Source organism: Lepidochelys kempii, chromosome 3 (assembly GCF_965140265.1).
Source record: "Lepidochelys kempii isolate rLepKem1 chromosome 3, rLepKem1.hap2, whole genome shotgun sequence".
Lineage (NCBI taxonomy): Eukaryota > Metazoa > Chordata > Testudines > Cheloniidae > Lepidochelys > Lepidochelys kempii.
Window position 1 is genome coordinate 189,990,209 of NC_133258.1, and position 21,977 is coordinate 190,012,185.

At 44.0% G+C, this 21,977-nt stretch overlaps 1 protein-coding gene across 1 annotated transcript in view; it reads left to right on the plus strand.

Annotated features, from left to right (window-relative positions):
- The window catches only part of PAPOLG (poly(A) polymerase gamma), a 78,686-nt gene extending 67,412 nt beyond the window's left edge, over positions 1–11,274 (plus strand). Inside the window, exon 22 of the mRNA XM_073335310.1 lies at positions 11,205–11,274. The gene's annotated coding sequence lies outside the window, so the exon portion shown is untranslated. The remainder of the gene's footprint in view (positions 1–11,204) is intronic.
- Positions 11,275–21,977: the final 10,703 nt, after the last annotated feature.

Sequence of the window (21,977 nt, forward strand, 5' to 3'; positions counted from 1 at the left end):
AATTGAGATGCTAAAGGAGCACTCGAGGACAATAAGGCCCTTGCAGAGAAACTAAATGAATTGTTTGCATCGGTCTTCATGGCTGAGGATGTGAGGGAGATTCCCAAACCTGATTAATTCTTTTTAGGTGACAAATCTGAGGAACTGTCCCGGACTGAGGTGTCATTAAAGGAGGTTTTGGAACAAATCAATAAATTAAACAGTAATAAGTCACCAGTACCAGAGATAGGATTCACCCAAGAGTTCTGAAGGAACTCAAATGTGAAATTGCAGAAATACTAACTGGTTAGTAACCTATCATTTAAATCGGCTTCTGTACCAAATGACTGGAGGATAGCTAATGTGACGCCAATTTTTAAAAAGGGCCAGTAAGCCTGACTTCAGTACCAGGCAAACTGGTTGAAACTATAGTAAAGAACAGAATTGTCAGACACATAGATGAACATAATTGGTTGGGGGAAGAGTAAACATGGATTTTGTAAAGGGAAATCATACTTCACCAATTTACTAAAATACTTTGAGGGGGTCAACAAGCATGTGGATAAAGGGTGGCGGGGTCCAGTGGATATAGTGTACTTAGATTTTCAAAAAGCCTTTGACAAGGTTCCTCACCAAAGGCTCTTAAGCAAAATAAAGTCTTCTCATGGATCAGTAACTGGTGAAAAGACAGGAAACAAAGCATAGGAATAAATGGTCAGTCTTCAGACTGGAGAGAGGTAAATAGTGGTGTTCCCCAGGGGTCTGTACTGGGCCAGTTCTATTCAATTCATAAATGATCTAGAAAAAGGGGTAAACAGTGAGGTGGCAAAATTTTCATATGATACAAAACAACTCAAGATAGTGAAGTCCAAAGCAGATTGCGAAGAGCTACAACGTGATCTCACAAAACTGGGTGACTGGGCAACAAAATGGCAGATCAAATTCAATGTTGATAGATGCAAAGTAATGCACATTGAAAAACATAATCCTAACTATACCTATGAAATGATGGGGTCTAAATTAGCTGTTACTCAAGAAAGAGATCTTGGAGCCATTATGGATAGTTCTCTGAAAACATCCACTCAATGTGCAGCTAACAGCTTTTTTGACTGGCTAAAAAAAAGCCAAACAGAATGTTGGGAGTAATTAAGAAAGGGATGGATAGATAATTGGAATTGGAAAAGGTTCAGAAAAGAGCAACAAAAATTATTTGAGGTATGGAACGGCTTCTGTATGAGGAGAGATTAATAAGATTGGGACTTCTCAGTTTGAAAAAGAGATGACTACTTGGGAATATGATAGAGGTCTATAAAATCATGACTAGTGTGGCAAAAGTAAATAAGGAAGTGTTGTTTACTCCTTCTCCTAACACAAGAACCAGGGATCACTAAATGAAATTAATAGGCAGGTTTAAAACAAACACAAGGAAGTATTTCTTCACATAATGCACAGTCAACCTGTGGAACTCTTTGCCAGAGGATGTTGGGGAAAGCCAAGACTATAACAGGGTTCAAAAAAGAACTATATACATTAATGGAGGATAGATCCATTAATTCTATTAGCCAGGATGGGCAGGGATGGTGGCCCTAGCCCCTGTTTGCCAGAAGCTGGGAATGGATGATGGGATGGATCACTTGATGATTACCTGTACTACTCATTCCCTCTGGGGCACCTGGTTTGACCACTGTTGGAAGACAGGATACGGGGCTAGATGGATCTTTGGTCTGACCCTGTATGGCCATTCTTATGTCTACTGAAGGTAGAAGACGTAATGGGCTTAATCTGGAGCAAAGTTAGATATTTGGAAAAAAAAAATTCTAACTGAAAGGGTAGTTAAGTTCTGAATAGACTTCCAAGGGAGGCTGTGCATTCTCCATCACTGGAGGTTTTTAAGAACAGGTTGGACAAACACCTGTTAGGAATGGTCTAGGTTTACTAGATCTTGCCTCAGTGCAGGGAATTGGACTTGATGAATTCTTGAAGTCTCTTCTAGCCCTACATTTCTATGATTCTGTGATCCCACTGTGTGATGTCACATAGTAAAAGGACTGCAAATTATAAATGTTGTCCATCTATCTCAGAAAAATACCTCTTCAGTGTGAAGTAACAAGGCAACTACAGTAATGGAATGAGTAGTGGAGAAAAAAAAATGTTGGCCTCAAAAACACCGCCTACTGTCCAGGCATCTACTTACTCATTTTTCAGTACTGATTTCCAGTTCACCTTTTAAACATATTTGTTCGTTTGTTTTTTTTTCCTCCTGCTTTTAAATGTTTTAAACAGACTGCCTTATATGGAGATAACCTTCTAATTTTAATATTCATTGGAACTTGCTCCTCCCTAAACAGGATCCTGTATTTTCTCTCTGTCTCTTAATTATACCCTGAATTAAATACCACCTCCATATGCTGGACCAAGTGTGTGTTTTTACTGTTGTGGAGTTTCCGTGGAAGTTGTAAAAGAGTGTTATTACCCTACTGTTGTCCAGTAATCTGGTGGTTTCATCAGTTACTCTGAACTATGGTCTCAGATCTTACCCTTCAGAAGGAATGGTAAGATCAAACAGTTCTTTAAATAGAGTTTATTGCAATAAATTTTGCGCATGCTCTCTGTTCTGATATGGACCTAATGCTGTGTATGTTGAACTAACTGAAGGCTAGGGCAATTGCCCTTGTAAAAAGACTGCAGGATTGGAAGTTCATGTCAGTATGCTTATAGCAAAAAATCTTGCAACACTGTGCTTTCCCTCAGTTTCTCTAGCTGGCCACTTCTAGTGTAGTGATTTTCTTGTGGGTTTGTTTTTGTTTGAGTGAGGCAGCAAAAGGAATTTAGTTAGCCTGTCAAAAGAAAAACTTCCACTTGAAAAACCTATGTAGAGCTTTAAACTTAAACTGGGCCTTGTCTCTGACCATTTTTTAAAAAGGGCTTCTTACCGCCATTAAGATACTCACTCCTGAACTATGTTTTTTTAAATAAGAACGATTTATCTACCAAGGAGCTAGTCTACATGTTTTGCAAGTCTCTATTGTAGTTTTTGGGTAATGCAAAATGAAGAGACCAGCTAATGAAAATCATCTCCATCTTCGTGCTATTGAAATGTTTCTGCTACCCTAGGGACACAGATAAAAGTGGCCAAGTAAAAACGAACATTACCTGCCCCCAATAAGTGAAAACTTAAAAGGAGTAAGTAAGGGATCTCTGAGTGCCTCATTTTTTATTATAATATAGCCTTGAACACACATTCTTAATGCAATGCTTTGAGCTGTTTAGGTCATAAACTAGGAGAACCCCCGCACCTACGTCAATTACGTTGTAGTCAATTTCCCTCTTCCACTTGCTTCAGAGGCAACAGCGACCTGTAAGGGCGGGGGGGCTCTGTAACAGGGGTGGGGTGCTCCACTTTCTGGATGCTCATGCATAGAAGAGTTGCAGCGAGAGCATAAGACAACCCTACTGGCATTCACTTCTCCTGCCTCATACCCCACCCCTGGCCCCGGGGGCTGTCCTGCACCTTGCGCAGCGGCCGGGGGGGGGGGGGTGCTTTCACTCTAGCTCCACGCTGCGCCAAGCGCCGCGCGGCTCCGCCGGCAGGGACGAGCTTGCGGGCTCTGGAGTCCAGCCCTGCCGTCTGTTTGGGGGAAAGCGACACGGGGGAGGGGCTGAACGGAAGAAGCCCAGCGCCTGGTGGCGAGCAGCGCGGCTCCCGGGGGCCAGGGGGAGCGAGAGCCGCGACGTGTCAGGCGCATATGACGGCTCCTGGGCCGCCTGGGTGGGGGCGGCTGCCGCAGTTTCCCTCTCGCAGGAAAGGCGCGTGGGAAGCACCGAGGCTCCCCCCCCGCAGCCGCGCCAGACCGCCCCGACGTCATTCGCCTCCCACCCGGGCTCGCCCCGCGGTTTCGTTCCCCTCCGCTCGGCCGCGCCGCTCCCAGAGCCAGGCGCGGAGAGCGCTGCCGGCCGCGGGACCCGCCGCTCTCGCCCGTGGCTTCCCGGGCCGTCCCACGGCTGCCTGGGTTTCCTTGAATTCAGGGCGGGGGCGGCGGGGTGTTTCCCAGCCCGGGAAATGCCCTGGCAGTGGCGTGGGGAAGCCTGGCAGGGAAGAGAGCCCGCTGCGCACGGCAGCCGCTCCCCCCGCCTCCCCCGGTCTCCCGCTTCCCGCCTCCAGCCGGGCGTCGCGCTGAGGGGTGCTCAGGGAGCCAGCGGGGGAAGGTCTCCCGCTGGAGCAGCTGGCAGCGGCCTAAAGGAACGTAGCGGCTTTGTCCCTAGATTGTAGTGACTTTGGTTTTCCTCGCCAGAAAATAAGTGGCAAAGTGACCCGTTACAAACCTAATGACTTTCACTGCCACTTACAGTGATGGTCAGAGAAAGAAGTCACCAGTATGTATAGTCACTAGCGGCTCAATAGTGTTAATAAAATCCGTTGCATTCTGTTGCACACCAGGTCCCTCTCATTACCCCTCAGCTGAGCATGTCCTCGGAAGGAATCACATTCCAGGGCTTCTTGGGCTGAGATCACTATAATCTGCAGGCGAGGAAAAGATGTTTGTGGAGGCTAATTAAATACTTTGCTAAAGTCAGGGGCGCTTTGGAAAGAGCAGCACATTAGCCAGGGCTTGTTTTTAACCAAATGTGTTCTTTCTCGCTGCTCCATAGTCGGTAGCATACCCTGTGATGCAGGGAAAGCTGGCTAATGAAGCAGGCTGGGTGGGGGAGGCAGGTTCGCCAGTGAGGAGAACCGCACCCCTGGGAGGATGAGACAGGGCCATGTGCCCCAGTGCGGGGGTGGGGCACTGCTTCCAGGAATGAAACCCTTACTACAGGATCAAAGATGGAGCTAGCTTGATTTCAGTTCCCCTTTACTCCTTCCCCTGGCTTGGCCTTGGGTTATCTGTCCAGCTGTTTTCAGAAATCAAACCCTGGATGCAGGGGGAAGGGATCTGGGTAGCAGATTTTTGTTTTTAAATCTACTTTCTTGGCTCCCTGCAGCACAAAGCTCAGGTCAGGTGAATGCCCTCTTCCCCCTGGTTCTGGGCTCTCCCTTTCACTAACCTGTAGGCAATCCAGGCTGGCAAGAAAGGGAGCCTTAGCTGAAATGAACCAACCCCAGCCAACCTGGGCTGCAGTGTACAGAACACCCTTCCCAATGAGCAGAGGGTGCCCTTCTGATGATGACAGTGTACTGTTGTTGTTGCTTCTGATGTGCAACAGAATGTAGTAAGAAGAGCATGGACATTTTATTAACACTCTTGAGCTGCTTGTGAATGATTTTGTGACTATACTTGCCTGGGTGTGTGTGTGTGTATATATATATATATATATAATATATAAAAAATTCTCTGGAAATTTTGTTCTATGACATTTTTGACTCCTTTTGAGTGCTTAAACAGCCTCATCTAGTGACTTTTCAGGGTTTGTCTGGTGACTTCGTGCTATGTGGAGTTGGCAACACTACCGCACTGTTTAGTACCTTGTAGAGGTTGGGCTGGAGCCAAATTATCCCACACCACACACACGCTCTCCTCCTTGTGTGTCATTCATGTGTGGCAGATTAACCAGAGGCCTGATTGCTTTCACCAGAGAAAGGTACAATGCAGGTTCAGGGATCCTCTGCTCAGAGAGGTGGAACAGAGATCAAGCTACAGGATGCCTATTGCCCTGACACCAGCGAGTAAGTTGGTGGCAAATCAGTTGTGCCTGAGGCTGTATTAACTATTCCCAGATGCTTCCAGGGGCTGTAGTGCCTACTGAAGTCTGGCAGGGTGGAATGACTCTGTTCCAGCCAGAACAGAATGGTTTATGGGAAAACTCAGTCCAGACTGGTGGAGTTTTACTAGGATTTCTCCTGCAGGCACTTCTCTGTATGGTGTTTTACCTATTACCATCACACACACAAAACTACATTAAAAGAGCATTATTAAGACTGCAAAGTCAAGCTCTCAGAAATTCAGATGCCAGAATTGAGGTTGTGTGGGCAACCTTAGTTCTACCTCCTTGTGCATATGCATTATGATGAGGTTTTCAATTGTGTGATCACATACTGTTTTTTTTCCATAGGACCTTTTAGAGCACAGGACGGTGCTCACTGAATGGGTAGTTAAACAATATTTTGCTCTGTTCAATTTATGGCCCTTGTCTTATATACTGCACACTATTCAAAATCTGAATACAGAATTACTAATTTCCTCATGAGCTTTACTGTGGTGTTCATCACTGTGTGTGCTTCACAAATATTATTTTTTTCGTAACTCTTCTGTAAGTTGAAGGGGCATTATCCCCATTATACCGATGGGGAAATGAGGCACAGGCAACTTTAATTCTGGCAATTCCTAACTTTGAATGCTTGATTTGGCAACCTTAAATTAACATAACTTTGTGTGTAGTGTCCTGGGTTTCTAAAAAAGGAAACCGGAAATTTTTTTTCCATCAGACGTCTCAGACTGACACCCACATGGGCCATTAGCAAGACTTTAGATCTGCAGCACAGACCTCTGCACATTAGATAAAGGAGTAACTAATAACAGTAATAGGTTGTCAGCCTCAATGTGGACTGGCACTAGAGGGGATTGAGATGCACAGTTTGTCAGTAGGTTTCATATATATTTTCTGACAGCAGCAGGATAGTGGGACTCAGATTCTTTTCCAGTTCTTCAGGAATATGACTGAGTGGTCACGGGCACTTCTACCTTTGTTCTCTACCTCCATTCCCCAAGCCTGACCCCTTCTGTCCTGTCCCAGTCCTGTCTCTCACCCCACCCTGGCTCTTCATCCCAGTGTCTCTCCATCCCTTGGCTCCTCATCCCTCCTTCTCCTATCCAAGCTCCTCATTTGATTTGCCTCTCCGAGCACCTTTGGGTTCCAGTCGCCTGTTCCCACTCCCAGATGCTTGTTTAATCACAGTCTCAACCCCTTACCAATTACCCTCTTTCCCTTGACTCACATTCCCACTCTCCTTGGCCAATCGGTCCCAGTCTTGTCTACCCACTGTGACGTTCCCCTCTGGTGTTGTCTGGACCAGTGATCTGCTAGGCCACTCCAATCCTTGACCCTGGGAGTCAGATTTAACCTGCTCTGCTGTGAGAACCCCGACTCCTGGGCTGTTCACGCATAGCCTCTGGCATGTAAACTGCTCCCAGCTACTTGCAAGCGAATGACCCTAGCCAATATCTCCAGTCCCAGACACAATCCTAGGAACCTCCATCTTGCATGTCCAGTAATGCCCGATGGATACTGCAAGCTTATATAAGTTTGTCAATTTAACAAAGAAATTGAGATGTACCAGGCTTGTTATCCCAAAGGGAATCTCTGACACACTTCAAATCAAACGCACTGCTTCAGACAGAATAAACAAATAGATTTATTAACTATAAAGAAAAATTTTAAGTGATTATAAGTTAAAGCATAACAAGTCCAATTTGGTCAAATGAAATAAAAGCAAAACGTATTCTAAGCTGATCTTAACACTTTCAATGTCCTTAAAAACTAAGATGCTTCTCACCACAGGCTGGCTCGTTACTTTTCAGTCAGGCTCTCCCCTTTGATCAGCATTTCAGTTGCTTGGTGGTGGTGGTGTCTGTCGATGTAGGTGGAAAAGAGAGAGCATGGCAAAATGTCTCTCTCTTTTATCATGTCCTTTCTTTCCTCCTGGCTTTGCCCCCCCCCTTCAGAGTCAGGTGAGCATTACCTCATTGCAGTCCTAAACTGCCCAAAGGAAAGGGGTGACTCCCTCGAGGGTCTAACAGATTCTTTTGTTGCTGCCTAAGCCAGTGTCCATTGTTCCTGTGAGGCTGGGCTGAGTTTGTCCCATCCATGCCCTGACAAGGTGTGAACTACCTCTCTGTTCTTGGAGAGTTTTTGCATGGCTTTAAGCTATGAAGATACATTTTCAGGCTCATAACTATATACACAAAATTATAACTGTCAGAATTCCTTCCCCACTCTGAACTCTAGGGTACAGATGTGGGGACCTGCATGAAAGACCCCCTAAGCTTATTCTTACCAGCTTAGGTTAAAAACTTCCTCAAGGTACAAACTTTGCTTTGTCCTTGAACCCTATGTTGCCAACACCAAGCACGTTAAACAAAGAACAGGGAAAGAGCCCACTTGGAGACGTCTTCCCCCCAAAATATCCCCCAAGCCCTACACCCCCTTTCCTGGGGAAGGCTTGATAAAAATCCTCACCAATTTGCATAGGTGAACACAGACCCAAACCCTTGGATCTTAAGAACAATGAAAAAGCAATCAGGTTCTTAAAAGAAGAATTTGAATTAAAGAAAAAGTAAAAGAATCACCTCTGTAAAATCAGGATGGTAAATACCTTACAGGATAATCAGATTCAAAACATAGAGAATCCCTCTAGGCAAAACCTTAAGTTACAAAAAGACACAAAAACAGGAATATACATTCCATTCAGCACAACCTATTTTACCAGCCATTTAACAAAAGGAAATCTAATGCATTTCTAGCTAGATTACTTACTAACTTACCAGAAATTCTGAAGAGCATTCCTGACCTGGTCCCGGCAAAAGCATCACACAGACAGACAGACCCTTTGCCCCCCCCCCTCCAACTTTGAAAGTATCTTGTCTCCTCATTGGTCATTTTGGTCAGGTGCCAGTGAGGTTATCTTTAGCTTCTTAACCCTTTACAGGTGAAAGAGTTTTGTCTCTGGCCAGGAGGGATTTTATAGTTCTGTATACAGAAAGGTGGTTACCCTTCCCTTTATATTTATGACAATAACCTATAACCTTACTATAACATCACTATAACAACCATGCTCCGTGCATTATGAGCCTTCTGAAGACACCCAACATGACATGCATTGGATACCACACAATCATTTTATAAAGATGAACATGGGAGCGTTGGGTGTTCCCCCGAGGAACAGCACGTCACATCCACGCCTATCTATCTCTTTTTTTATACATTTGAATTAGGTGGCTTTCTCCATCAGGCTGCCTGTATGCCGTCAGGGAAAGCATCAAGAGCGCAGGAGAAACAGTCTTAGTTCCAGTGCTATCATGCCCCACAGCAACCAAAAGAAGCAATTGCAGGGAATGTCCTGTTCAGTGCCTGCGTTCCTGGGCTGGAGCATACTCAGTGGAGACAGAAACATCAGAGAATTTAACTACTAAACTCAAGTGTCTATTGAGCACGTGCAAACTGAGATATTTTGAAAGGCTTAAAAATTGGCCAGTTGTGGGTAGTTTTTCATGGGAATAGCAAAAAACACATCTCTGATGCTAAGGTGATCTCCGTATCAAATATCAAATTCCCACTGCATAACATGGAGGTGCTAGAACTTAACAAAAGTTATAAGAATCTTTTAATATAGACAAAACAATATATTTTCCCTTAATGTCATTCTCAAAAATAACTAACTTTACAGAAAAATTAAGACTGAATCAGACACCTAGCATGGGAAATTTCAGCCCATACATTAAAGTTTGTCAAAGTTATGAGCACCTGAAAATAGTAGTATAATGGGAAGTGTTGGGCAGCCTAAACAATAGGCAGCATTGCCAGCTCTGCCTTTAATAACATAGCAAAAATCTTTGTTGAAAAAACATTAGTAAAGTCACAAAAGCCAAGGACTCAAAAAGTTAGGAAATGCCAGAATTAATGTTGTCTGTGCAACTTTAATTCTGACCTCTCATTCACTGAATGAGGCATGGTCATGTGGAAGAAATAGTATGTGATCATGTGATTACTTATCCGAACGCATACACACAAGGAGACAAATGAGGGTTGCATTATTAATGGTTATTAATGTTTGAGTGTTTGATTTTGTAATATCATATTGTCCTTTTAATATGGTTTTATGTATTAATTCAAGCTCAGCAGTTTCTCGCTGGAGTCTGTTTTTGAAGCTTTTCTGTTGCAAAATTGCCACCTTTAAATCTTTTACTGAGTGGCCAGAGAGGTTGAAGTGTTCTCCTACCGGTTTTTGAATGTTATGATTCCTGATGTCAGATTTGTGTCCATTTATTTTTTTGCAGTTAGTATCAGGCAAGATATCTTTTGATATGTCTTCAAATCTTTCAAAATCATTCCTCAAAGTGTGTAAGTGGTCTGGTAATGATTGACAGAGGTCTGCAGATGTTTTCAAATCCAGTTCTTTTTCTTGGAGAGCTTGACTTGTGTGGTAAAAGAGTTGTAACATTTCATTCCACATGGTCAACATGAATACGAACTCTAGTTCTTGCATCTTGTTTGCAATGTTTTCTGCCTCTTGTATAGTTTCTCCCTTTTGTGATTGGTCTTCAGCTATACTTTCTAATGCATCCACAATCTTTGAGTAGGAACTGCATGTCATCCTCAGCAGCAACCCCACCTCCATCGCCAAAAGCCTTGTGAATATTTTGGGGGGACTGGAGGCAGCAGCCAGTGGACTCAATCCCAATGAAGTGATGGATGAGGAGGTGGAGCTGGAGGACAATATGGAGCATACGGCAAGGTCATCCAGTGGTGTGGCGAGTCAGGACCTCTTTTCCACTCTGCAAGGGTCTAGCTAGTCCCAGCGCTCCAGCTCTGGTGCATAAGAGGCAGGAGAGGGGAGCTCCAATAAGTGCTCATTTTGCTTTGATACTGCACGGTGAGCAGAGATTGAGCTGTCATGTACTTTGTTATATGGTAGAGGAGGGATAAAGGACAGAAATTAACAACAGAGCCTGTCCATCTACTCAATGGGGCCACGGTGGAAAAGTTTGTTAATGTACATGGGTATGTCTCTAGAATCCTCCACAGTGATCTCTAGGAAACTCTAGGAAACTGTAGGTATTCTGCAGTCCTCTTCCAAAGGTTCCTTGGGAGATCTGCCTTGATATTCCCCCACTGTAGGTAGTTATTTCTGCAGGGACCATAGTAACACACAGGCGAGCGGCATATAGAAAGGATCTGAAACTTCACACATGCAGGAGATGCTCCCTTACATCCTGGGTTACCCTTAGGAGTGAGATATTGAGTTTGATTACCCTAGCCTGTGGAAAAGGGTACCAATATTCAGAATAGGCTCACTAGCCACCTATAGTATCTTCATTCACAAACCATCCTTTGTCCCTTTCTCCCCTTACCTGCCCCCTCCCTCCCCACAAACTCATCATAATTGGTACTTGCAGCAACCTGTGTGCTAGCCAAGGGACAGTGAGAAAGAGGTGTGTGTAACTTTTGTGATTCACGGCTGTGAGCACAATCACAACACTGTCTGTTCATTGTTTCTTTGCCTTCTGCAGATGTGCCCTTGAGAACACACTCCTCCACACCGGTGGAGTGCCTCCATCAGATAAGGCAGTGACCCAAGAGGAGTAAGGAGGATATGTTTCACAAAGTGCTGCAGTCAACAAATACAGCATAGAGTGAAACAAGAGCATGGAGGGAGACAATTAATGAAAGATTGAAGCTGCATTGCCAGGAAAGGACACAGGGGCAGGAGCTGATAATAAAGTTCCTTGAGGACCAGACAGAGATGTTGAAGTCCCTCATTAACCTGCAATTGCAGCAAATCTGTGCCCAACTCCCCCTTCAGCCACTACAGAACTCTGGTCCCTGCCCTCCCCAAACTCCCTCATCGCATTCCTCGCATGTTCCCAGTCCCTCACAGTACCCATGCGCTCCACACCTGGCGACAGGTTTCCTCAAGGAAGCTGGAGCTACACCCAGCTGTGAGATCCCTAACTGCGAGACTGTTCTTCTTTCTCATGTCACCTGTTTGACCAAAAGTTTGTGTTTGATCCTGTTATTAAACTTGAGTCTTTGAAATTAAATGAGTCTTTATTTGTGAAATTCATACATACATCGCTCAGTGCTAACATTGAAACACATTGGTGTGTATATAATGTCTGCTGCAGTTTCCACGGTATGCATCCGATGAAGTGAGCTGTAGCTCACGAAAGCTCATGCTCAAATAAATTGGTTAGTCTCTAAGGTGCCACAAGTACTCCTTTTCTATTGGCTAGAGGCAGGACTATTTTCTCCTTGCAATTAATGCCCAAGAAGCAAGCACTACAGAGGTAATTCATGGCAGCAAGTAAACATTGTCTGGCCAAATGCATCACACAGAGTCACATTACTGGGAACCATTGTCAAAGTGCTCCTTCAAAGCCTCCCTGATTAAAATAGCCTCTTGCTGCACCCCTCTAATTGCCCTTGTATCTGGCTGCTCAAAATCAGCAGCCAGCTGATCAGCCTTAGCAGCCCACCCCTGGGGAAACTTTTTCCCCTTAGATTCACAATTATTATGTATTATTCAGCAGGCCGCAATGACCATAGAAATATTTTCCTCATTGAGGTCTAACTGGTCAAAAAAATAGCACCAGCAACATTTTAGTCGGCCAAAGGCACATTCAGTGGTCATTTGGCACCTGCTAAGCATATTGTTAAAACACCCCTTGCTGCTGTCTGGGTTCCCAGTGTAAGGCTTTATGAAGCACAGGAGTAAAGGATATGTGGGCTCTCCAGGTTCACTATGGGCATTTACACATTCCCCAATGGAATCGTCTGATCTGGAAAGAAAGTCCCAGCCTGCAGCTTTCTGTGCAATCCAGTGCTCTGAAAGATGCGTGCATCATGTGCCTTCCCTGACTACCCTGCATTGAAGTCAGTGATCCACCAGAGCCTGCAAGACCATAGAGAAAGTAGCCTTTTTGGTTGATGTACTCCATCACAAGATGGTCTGGGGCCAAAATTGGGATATGCATCCCATCTATCGCCCCGTCACAGTTAGGGAATCCCATTGCCTAAAAGCAATCAATTATTTCCTAGACATTACCGAGAGTCACAATCCTTCATAGCAGGGGGCAATTAATACCTCTGCAAACTTGCACCACCACAACCCCCACGGTGTACTTTCCAACTCCAAACTGACTTGTGTCTGACTGGTAGCAGTCTGGAGTTGCCAGCTTCCACACAGCGATCGCTACTCAGGTTACCACAGTGAGGGCAGCTCTCATTCTAGTGTCCTTGCATCGCAGTTCTGGGGCGAGCTCCGCACACAGTTCCAGGAAGGTGACTCTGCACATCTGAAAGTTCTGCAGCCACTGCTCTTCATCCCATACATGCATCACAATGTGATCCCACCACTCACTGCTTGTTTCGCAAGCCCAGTACCAACAGTTCACCATGGCAAGCTGTTCTGTGAATGCCAGCAGCAATCCTGAATTATTTGTTTCCATGGCAGACAGCAGAGCAGGCATCACTGATTCACTCTGTTTTGCAACTCATAAAATACTGCAGGACCAGCCGCATTGTGTTCATAATTCTCATCACTACAGTGGTCAGCAGCTCAGGATCCATGCTGTCAGGCAGAGATGGCAGGTGCACACTTTACAAGGGCTGTTGAAAAACAGCACAAAACAAAGTAGGAACTATGAAGTTCATGGAATGGGATGGAAATAACTGCATCATAGTTATGGTGAGCACATCCCCATGATGCATTGTGATCTGTTCCCAGAGTTCACAGCAGCAGAAAGTGACAGAGGGTGGGGAGTTGCACTGTGGGATAGCCACCCATGATGCAACATTCTTTCTGTTGATGCAAGAGCAACGACCGTGGACACACACATCTGATACAAGGAGCATTGTATGGACACACTCCACTGATGTTATTAAAGCAACTTATGATTGTCAACAAAACTTAAGTCAACTTAACTCTGTAATGTAGACCAAAGCTGAGAAAGGTACTCAGTGTCACAGCTAACTACAAGGTGGAACAGATTGTTAAGCATAATAAGTTAACACATATCGCAAGAGGCCATTCAAGGTGAAGTGGGCAGTTAACTCCTCTGTAGTCATAGGATAAAGGAGGGTTAATGGGTTAAAGATTGTTGTATTGAACCTTAAATCCAGTGTATTTTTTGAGTCCATGATTTCTAGTGTCTAGCTAAGTTATGATTTTATACTCCCAGGCTTGTCTTTTGAAAGTGGTGTGCAAATTTCCTTTGAGGATGAGGACTTATAGGTCAGGTATGGAGTGATCATTTTGTCAAAGTGTTCACCCATGGATGGTATGGTGGTTTTGTTTTTTAGCATTTTTCTGCATTCGAGAGCATAGTGACTGGTTTCACCCACATAGTTGTTATTGGAGCACTTAGTGCACTGGATAAAGAACAACACGTTGTGATAGGCATGTGTAGGACCCTTGGATCTTGAAAGGTGTGGTGAGGAGGATGGGTACTGAGCAGTGGAGATATGTTGTAGGTTTTGCATCTGTTGTTATGGGAGGGTCTGGTGCTGCTTTGAGTTGGTGTGTCCTGGTATGTGGGGAGCTTGCTTCTGATGTTGAGCTTGGGGGATTATTTGAAGTCCAGAAGAGGCGGGGTTTGGAAAGATTTATTCAGTTTGCGGTCCCCATTGAGGATTGTTACTGTTGACTTATACCCTATATGGGCTCCAGCATGGAGTGATAGGTGACAACTAGGGCCATGCGGTTGTTGGATTCCCCCCCTGCCGGTATTAAAGCAGGTACTCTTGGGGTATTTGGGTGGCCCATTCCGTGGTGCTATCTACTTCTCTGGTGGCGTGTCCTTGTTTTGTAAAGGTGGTTTTAAGGTGTGTATCCCAAACTGTCACATCAAAGCATATTATGTGGTATCTGAGTGTCTAGCTGTAGAAAATAGATTTTTTGTGTGTGTTTTGGGTGGTTTCTTGGATCTGTGAAGGTAAGTGCGGTGATCCGTGGGTTTATTATATATAGTTGTCTGTAGGGTTCCAGGGCTGAATCTAATTGTCATGTCCAGGAAGTTGATGCTGCTGTGGGAATGTTCTAGAGAGGTTTTGAGAATTGGGTGGTGGTTGTAGAAGTTGTGGTGGAAACCTGTGAGGGAATTAAGGTCTTCTATCTGGGATGAAAATATCATTGATGTAACTCAGGTATATCATTGTTTTTTTGGTACATTTGTCCAGAAATTCTTCCTCAGTGTGGCCCATGAAGAGGTTGGCATATTGGGGAGCCATCCTAGGACCCATGGCTATTCCCATGATTTGGACAAAGCCTTTGTTACTGAATGCAAAATTGTTATGGGTGAAGATGAAATGGATGAGTTTGGCAATGTGTTTGGGGTGGAATACCGGAATATTGGCAATTGTCTTGAAGATATTTGAGGCAGGCAGTTATGCCCTCATGGTGAGGGATGTTGGTGTATAGGGAGATGACATCCATAGTGGCAAGGATGGTGTTCCGAGGGAGGTTGTTAGTGTTGTGGAGTTTCTGGAGGATGTTGATTGTGTCATGGAGGAAACTGGCCATTTGCGTGGTGAGTGGTTTGAGGATGGTTTTTGAGTCCTGATAGTCCTTTAGTAAGAGTGCTGTGGACAGATATGATGGATCTGCCTGTGTTCCCTTGTTTGTGTAACTTGGGAAACATGTAGAAATTCTCTGGGGTGGGTTTGTGGGGAATGAGCTTGTGGAGTTTCTCTTGGAGTTGTTGGGGAAGGACTTGATGATACCCTTAAATTCCTAGGTGAATTGTGGTGTGGAGTCTTCTTGGAGTTTTTTATAGTAGGTGGTGTTGGAGAGTTGATGGTTGGCCTCATTGATATAGTCATCACAGTTGAGGACTATGATGGCACCCTCCCCATGTCTTTTGGTTTGATCACTGTCTGGTGGTTGGATTTCAGGGACTGAATAGCTGTCCTCTTGGTGGTGGAAAGATAGGGGTGGATGTGATGTTTGTTAAGGATTTCACAGTCAATTTTTCCCCCTGAAGCAATCAATGTAATGATTAAGGATACGATTCTGTCACGCAGGTCATGGATTCTGTGACTTTCTGGGATCTTCCTGATTTCTTCTGGGGCAGGGCCTGCCAAAACAGCTGGATGGTGACCAGCCCTGGGGCTGCCACAATAGCTGGCCAGCAAAACAGCTGGCTGCATTCAGCCCCGGGGCCACCAGAGTAGTGGCCAGCCCCAGAGCAGTGGCCCCGGAACAGCTGGCTGGTGGTTAGCCCTGGGGCTGTCAGAGAGCTGACCAGGGGCCAGCCCTGGGTGTGCTGGAGCAGTGGTCCCTGGCCTGCCAGTGCAGTGGCCAGGGTTGAGTCAGCCCCCCTGGGGCAGGAGCAGCAGCAGTCAGCCCCTGCCCCAGGAGCAGTGGCACAGCTGGAACAGCTGCAAGCCCCAGCAGTGCTCTGTTTATCCTCACCCCGCCCCCAAGGGTATTTTTAGTAAAAGTCAGGGATAAGTCACAGGCTTCTGTGAAATTTTGTTTATTGCTCACGACCTGTCCCTCACTTTTACTAAAAAAACTCGTGACAGAATCTTAACCTTAATAATGATCAAGTGTGTGACTTCATCATTATGCTCCCAAATTAACTCTCTCCGAAAAATGATAAAAGACACAAACACCTTATCACCTATGTACAAACACTTTTCACAAAGCAATCACTCCATATTTGACCTCTCAGTCCTGTCCTCAAAAGAAACCTGCACAACACCTTCAAAAGACAAGTCTGAGAGCTTAAATTCATAACTTAGCTAGACACTAGAAATCATGGCCTCACTAAATACACCGGATTCATGGTTCAATCTATAACCCAATAACCCTCCTTTATCCTATGACTGCAGGGATGTTAACTGTCCACTTCACTTTAAATGGTCTCTCACAACATGTTAACTCCTTATGCTTAACAATCTGTTCCATCTTGTATTTAGCTGACACTCTGAATACCTTTTTCAGACCGAAAAAAGAGCTCTGTGGATCTTGAAAGCTTCTCTCTTTCACCAGCAGAAGTTGGTCCAATAAAAGAGATTACCTCATCCACCTGGTCACTCTTATTTCAGTTTGAGTGATGTATTCTGTGCTTAGTTTAAACCCATTCCTAATTGACTCAAGCTAATTCAGTATCAGCCAGGTTACTGGTGATCTGAGTGTCCACTCAGTTTTTTGCGGTTTAACTACATTGATTTTAAATTACAATTTTAGTTAAAGTGGTGTGACCCCCTATAGACAAGCCCACAGTCTTTTATTCCTTCTACTTCCCATTTCCTCTCTTTCTGTGTCCTCCCAGGTTAGTAGGAGACAAGTCCTGAGGTCCTCTCAGGCAAAATTCTCGTTGATCAAGTATAACAGGCTGCTATAAAACATAATTATCAGTGGTAACTTAACTGAAACTGCTGTTGTCACTTCCCCATGTCTCACACTTCTAACAATAGTGAATCACAAGATGTCAAGCACTTCTGATTTAGTTTTTTTAAAAAATAAATGCTGGACTTTAGAATCCCAGTCACCACAGTTGATGTACTGCTATGGACAGCTGTTAATTTGTCTTTTTAAAAAATGTTTAGCTCTTACCATAAGCACAAGGCAAGAGCTATACAGCTATGAACTGGGCTAGCAATTTTAGATGGAGTCTTTATCATCTTCTGTGTTACAAGCCTTTTTATCATCTTTGCGGTCACTTTGGGCCTGATCCAAAGCCCATATGTTCAGCAGCCTTTCAGTGACTTCCTGGTCTCCAGCTAATTTTCTGGTCATTGTTATTGTACCAGAGGCTTCCTAAGTGGGGTCCCCTGGAGAGGGCACCATCAGTTGTCCCTGGGCACTCTTCGTGGACACACCCATCTCTACTTTACCCAACAAATTCCTTTCTCTACCTTTTGGAGAGGCAAGAAACCACCCAAGAATGACCAGCTGTCAGAAGCAGATGCAGTGAACAGATTTTATGGGACCCCAGTGGAAAACAACAGATTTCCGTATGCTTTAAAAAAAGATTTTTAGATAGTGACCACTAGGAGACATTGTATCAAGAAGCCAGGAACACAACACTGTTACGAAAGCACTAGGTAGAGTTGCATCAAGTAGCCACAAAGAAAAAAGAGCTATTATGATGGCAAGGGCAAGCTGAGAGACAAGCTCCCCACTTGAGTTCCTGCTCCCTTTGCCTCGAGTACTGGAAACTTTAATGCTTATCTTCTGACACTACAAGCTGAAGCTGCTAACTAGTTCAACAAGTCAGTCTCCAACAATCCTGGCCTTCTTGCAGCCCAGGGTCTCCTTTGACACTAATTGGATGTGCTGCTAAGGCATTAACTAGGTGTAGTTAATTTTCACTATATGTGCACTCCAAGGGCCCCTTACACAGGATCAGTTCTAGGGCTGGGGGAGCAGGACAGTCACCCTGGGCTATGGGCACCAACTTCCAGGAGGCACCCATACTGTTGTGTCACATTTAAAAAAAAGTTTTATTTGTTCTGCTGATTCGGCAGGGTTTTGGGTTTTTTGTTTTTTTGGTTTGTTTGTTTGTTTGTTTTGTTTTGCCATTCGTGCCCTCCGAGTAGGCAGCTATCTGCTTTGACTCCAACTTTCCAGGCACCACCATCACCATCCATCTGGGTCTTGTCTAATTACGCCTTTTCTTTGTTGGCCTGTTTTTTCTCTCTCTCATGATGGTAGGTATTCCCCTTTCCTTTACTTCCTGTACTCAACTTGCTTAAACAAACTAGCAACGGTAATTTGTCCTTCCTCTGTCTTCTCTCTTTCCACTATCATAGGCTAACTATGCAGATCTACATTTTTGCCTGGCTAAATCCCTCACAGAAGAAAAGATAGAGTTCACTTTCCCTGTCTCTCAACTTGCTGCTTATTAATCTCAGAGAGTCAGCTCACAGTTATAGTTATGTGAGGAGGAGGGTGTCGGCCTCCATCTTGGAAAGTGGGTTTTAGAACCACAGGGGATAAAATGGATTGTATCAGGCTCCAGCTTATGACAGACTCTTAGGGCTGTGTTTTTTAATGTTCAAATAATAATAATACAATTGTTTAATACCAACTCTACATAACTGAATAAGAACAATACACTGAGTGAGAGAAAGGTGTGTCCACTTCCCCAATTAATTGCTGAGAAGTCTCTGGTTACCAGAATTAAGCTACCTATCCCCTTCAGTACCCTTGTGTGCTTAGTTCCCAATGTGGGGGGCTCTTCTCGCAGTGAATAGATATTGATGGTTTGGGTGGAGCCCGATGAAGTGAGCTGTAGCTCACGAAAGTTTATGCTCAAATAAATTTGTTAGTCTCTAAGGTGCCACATGTACCCCTATTCTTCTTTAAGAAGGAGGTTTTTTTAAAGGTCAAAAGCTCTTCTTTTCACCTGGGGAGTCAGGCTCAAATTAAGGAAGACTATAACATGCTATGTTACCTAAGGCAGCTAATTTTAAATATTAGAGTCTCAGCACTGTGTGGCAGGACTTTTTATCAATGATTTTCACAGACACATTCGGTTTGGTCTTTCATCTCTCAGCATCCTTCCCTATGTCTAGTTTAAGCAGCTGAGGAATCCATGTTTTGAAGACTGTTATGAGGTAAGGGTTAGATTTGTGCAAAACGTTGACAATTGTCTGGGTTTTGAGCTGCAATGATTTGAACCTCCCTGAATTTTGCTTTGAACAAACCAAATATCAGACAGTATTACCATTTTCATATTGTAAATATGATTCTAATTCTCTCACATTTTGACATTACAGTTGTTTTATCAACCTTTATGAGGTATCCAAGTAAGGTGTGGTCTACGCTTAATATGCTGCAGCAGCAAGCTGCACCATTGTAGCACTTCAGCAGGGACACGACCTACAATGGGAGGTATTCTCCCATCGGCATAGGTAATCCACCTCCCCAAGGGGTGGTAGCTAGATTGACAGAAGAATTCTTCTGTGGACCTAGCGCTGTCTGCACGGGGACTTAAAATGGGTTTAACAATGCTGCTCAGGGGTATGGACTTTTCACACCCCAACCAACATAGTTAAATTGACCTAATTTTCTAGTGTAGACCAGGCCCCAGTTACAAGTATGTTCCATTCTGCTTTCTGCCTCTCCCAGTCCCTTAGCCATGTCAGCTCTTTCTCTAAGTTTTTATAGTGCACTTTATTTTCTTTTATATTTATACTTCACTTTATTTTTTACTGCACCATTTTCACTCCGTGCATCTGAAGAAGTGGGGTTTTTTACCCACAAAATCTATGCCCAAATAAATCTGTTAGTCTTTAAGGTGCCACCGGACCCCTTGTTGTTATTGTGGAGATAGACTAACATGGCTACCCCTCTTATACTGCACTTGTTACATTGTATCTTTGTTCCAAGGTTTCTGCTTTAAACCCAATATCATTTGTGTGAGTATTCACTTGCTCCAGCCTATCATCAACTACTCTGAGTAGTGTCTTAATCTGGGTAAGATTTTTGGTTGATGTGTTCTATGTAAATGTTATGACTTTTTTTCCATGTTCCCCCCTCTTCATCTCTAGGAAATCTGCAAGACAGCAGTTATTTTGTGAGGCAGAGATGGTACATACTGTATTATAGATGAGAGAGAGAGAGAGAGACACGCACAGTGTTCTGGAGATTTTACTTTGATTCTTTCTTAGTTTGTTTTCTTTAGTCTAAAATTAAAGTCACTCAGATTGAAAGTGTATAGTTGATCTTCTTGTATAGAAAAATTTAACTCTTTATTCTTCCCAGGCATCTGAGAGTGTTGTCCTGTAAGACTCCTGGCACGTCATACCTTTTATTAGGCCTAAGGTAGTGACTTAGAGCAATATGTAAAGCTAAAAACTCTGAGGACATTGTTTACCTCCTTTCAGCATTATTAATGAGCAGAAGGATCTATATGTAGAAATAATGTGCAGCTAAATGGCTATTTATCAAATTGTTCATGTTTATATAAAAGAGAGGCCAGCCACTACATCAGATTACAATGACAAGTGAACACTTAATTTTTTTCCCTACATGTGTTAAATATAATAAAAAAAAGTTAACAGCCATTCATGAAACTACCATCTTGACAGTCAAATGATGCAGAGCAAGGCTGAGAAATAGCAGAACGCTTCTATATTTCATATGCATGACAAAGCAGGGGCTTTCAAAGCTGTTATAAGGAAAATTCAAATTAACAATGACCAAACAACTAAAACCCAAGCCTTACCTTTACTACAGCTTTGAAAGTTCTCTGTTAATAGGAATTACTGTTATATTTCATTGTAATACCAGTAGTCTATTAGTACTTTACATAATTAAGAGACAAGTCCCTGCCTCAGAGTTTATCATTTAAGGACCCAATCCTCTTACCACTGTGACTTCAATGGGACTATCCACAGTAATAAGTCTTTGCATGCCCAAGCAGTAGTGGGTTATATAGACCCTATGCAACATGAGAGTAGAGAAAGGGTTAATACTGGTCCAAGGAGAGGGAGGAGGTAGGACAGCTGGGCTCAGTTACAGCTTCACTCTAAACAGGCTTTAATTTCAGAGTATAAAAAGGTTAGAGCCTGGTCCCACAAGGTGCTGAATACATGGACTTTAGGAGGGATGTTATGCAAAATAAATCACTTCTGAATAAAGGCACAAAGCCTAGAATAAAGACTCAGGGACAGATTCTAGCCCTTTTATGCAGCTCTGGTAATGTGACGGGGCCACAATAGCTTATCTGTATGGCGGGGGGGGGTAGGATGGAAATAGCTCCAGAGCAGGAATAGTGTAGTGCCGATATGAGACCCTATGCTGAATGCTTCACCCCCTAATGTAGGAGTAGACTGGGAACAGGAGCAGGCAAGCACCTCCTGAGAGGCTCAGCACAGAAGTAGGCCCTTGGTGATTCCTGAAGACCGAGAACCAGCTAAGAGAGGTGCCTGGCAGAGGGAGTCTTCCACACAGATGCTAAATAGCTGATATACAGATAGAGACTGGGGAACGGGTTGCAATGAAAAGTCACACAACTGACCTGACAGGGAGGTTTAGTTTGTCTTGTTACTGCCATGAGTTTTCTGTGTTTTTGTTTTTTGTCTTTAAAAAACAGTTTAATATTTCTCACTGAAGTTCATAAGCCTGTAGGGAGAACTGCATTTTAAGGAGGGACCTGCAGTTGGCAAGGGCTGAGCAGGGGTGAGAGGTGTTACTTTATCTCAGTCCCTCCTGTATTCTCTGTCTAGCACTCAGTAGCGTTAAAAGCACATTTCTGCAGCTGATTCATGTGAGACTTATACGGCACACAGCATAATGGTGTGTGAGCTCCAATATTTTACTTCTCTTC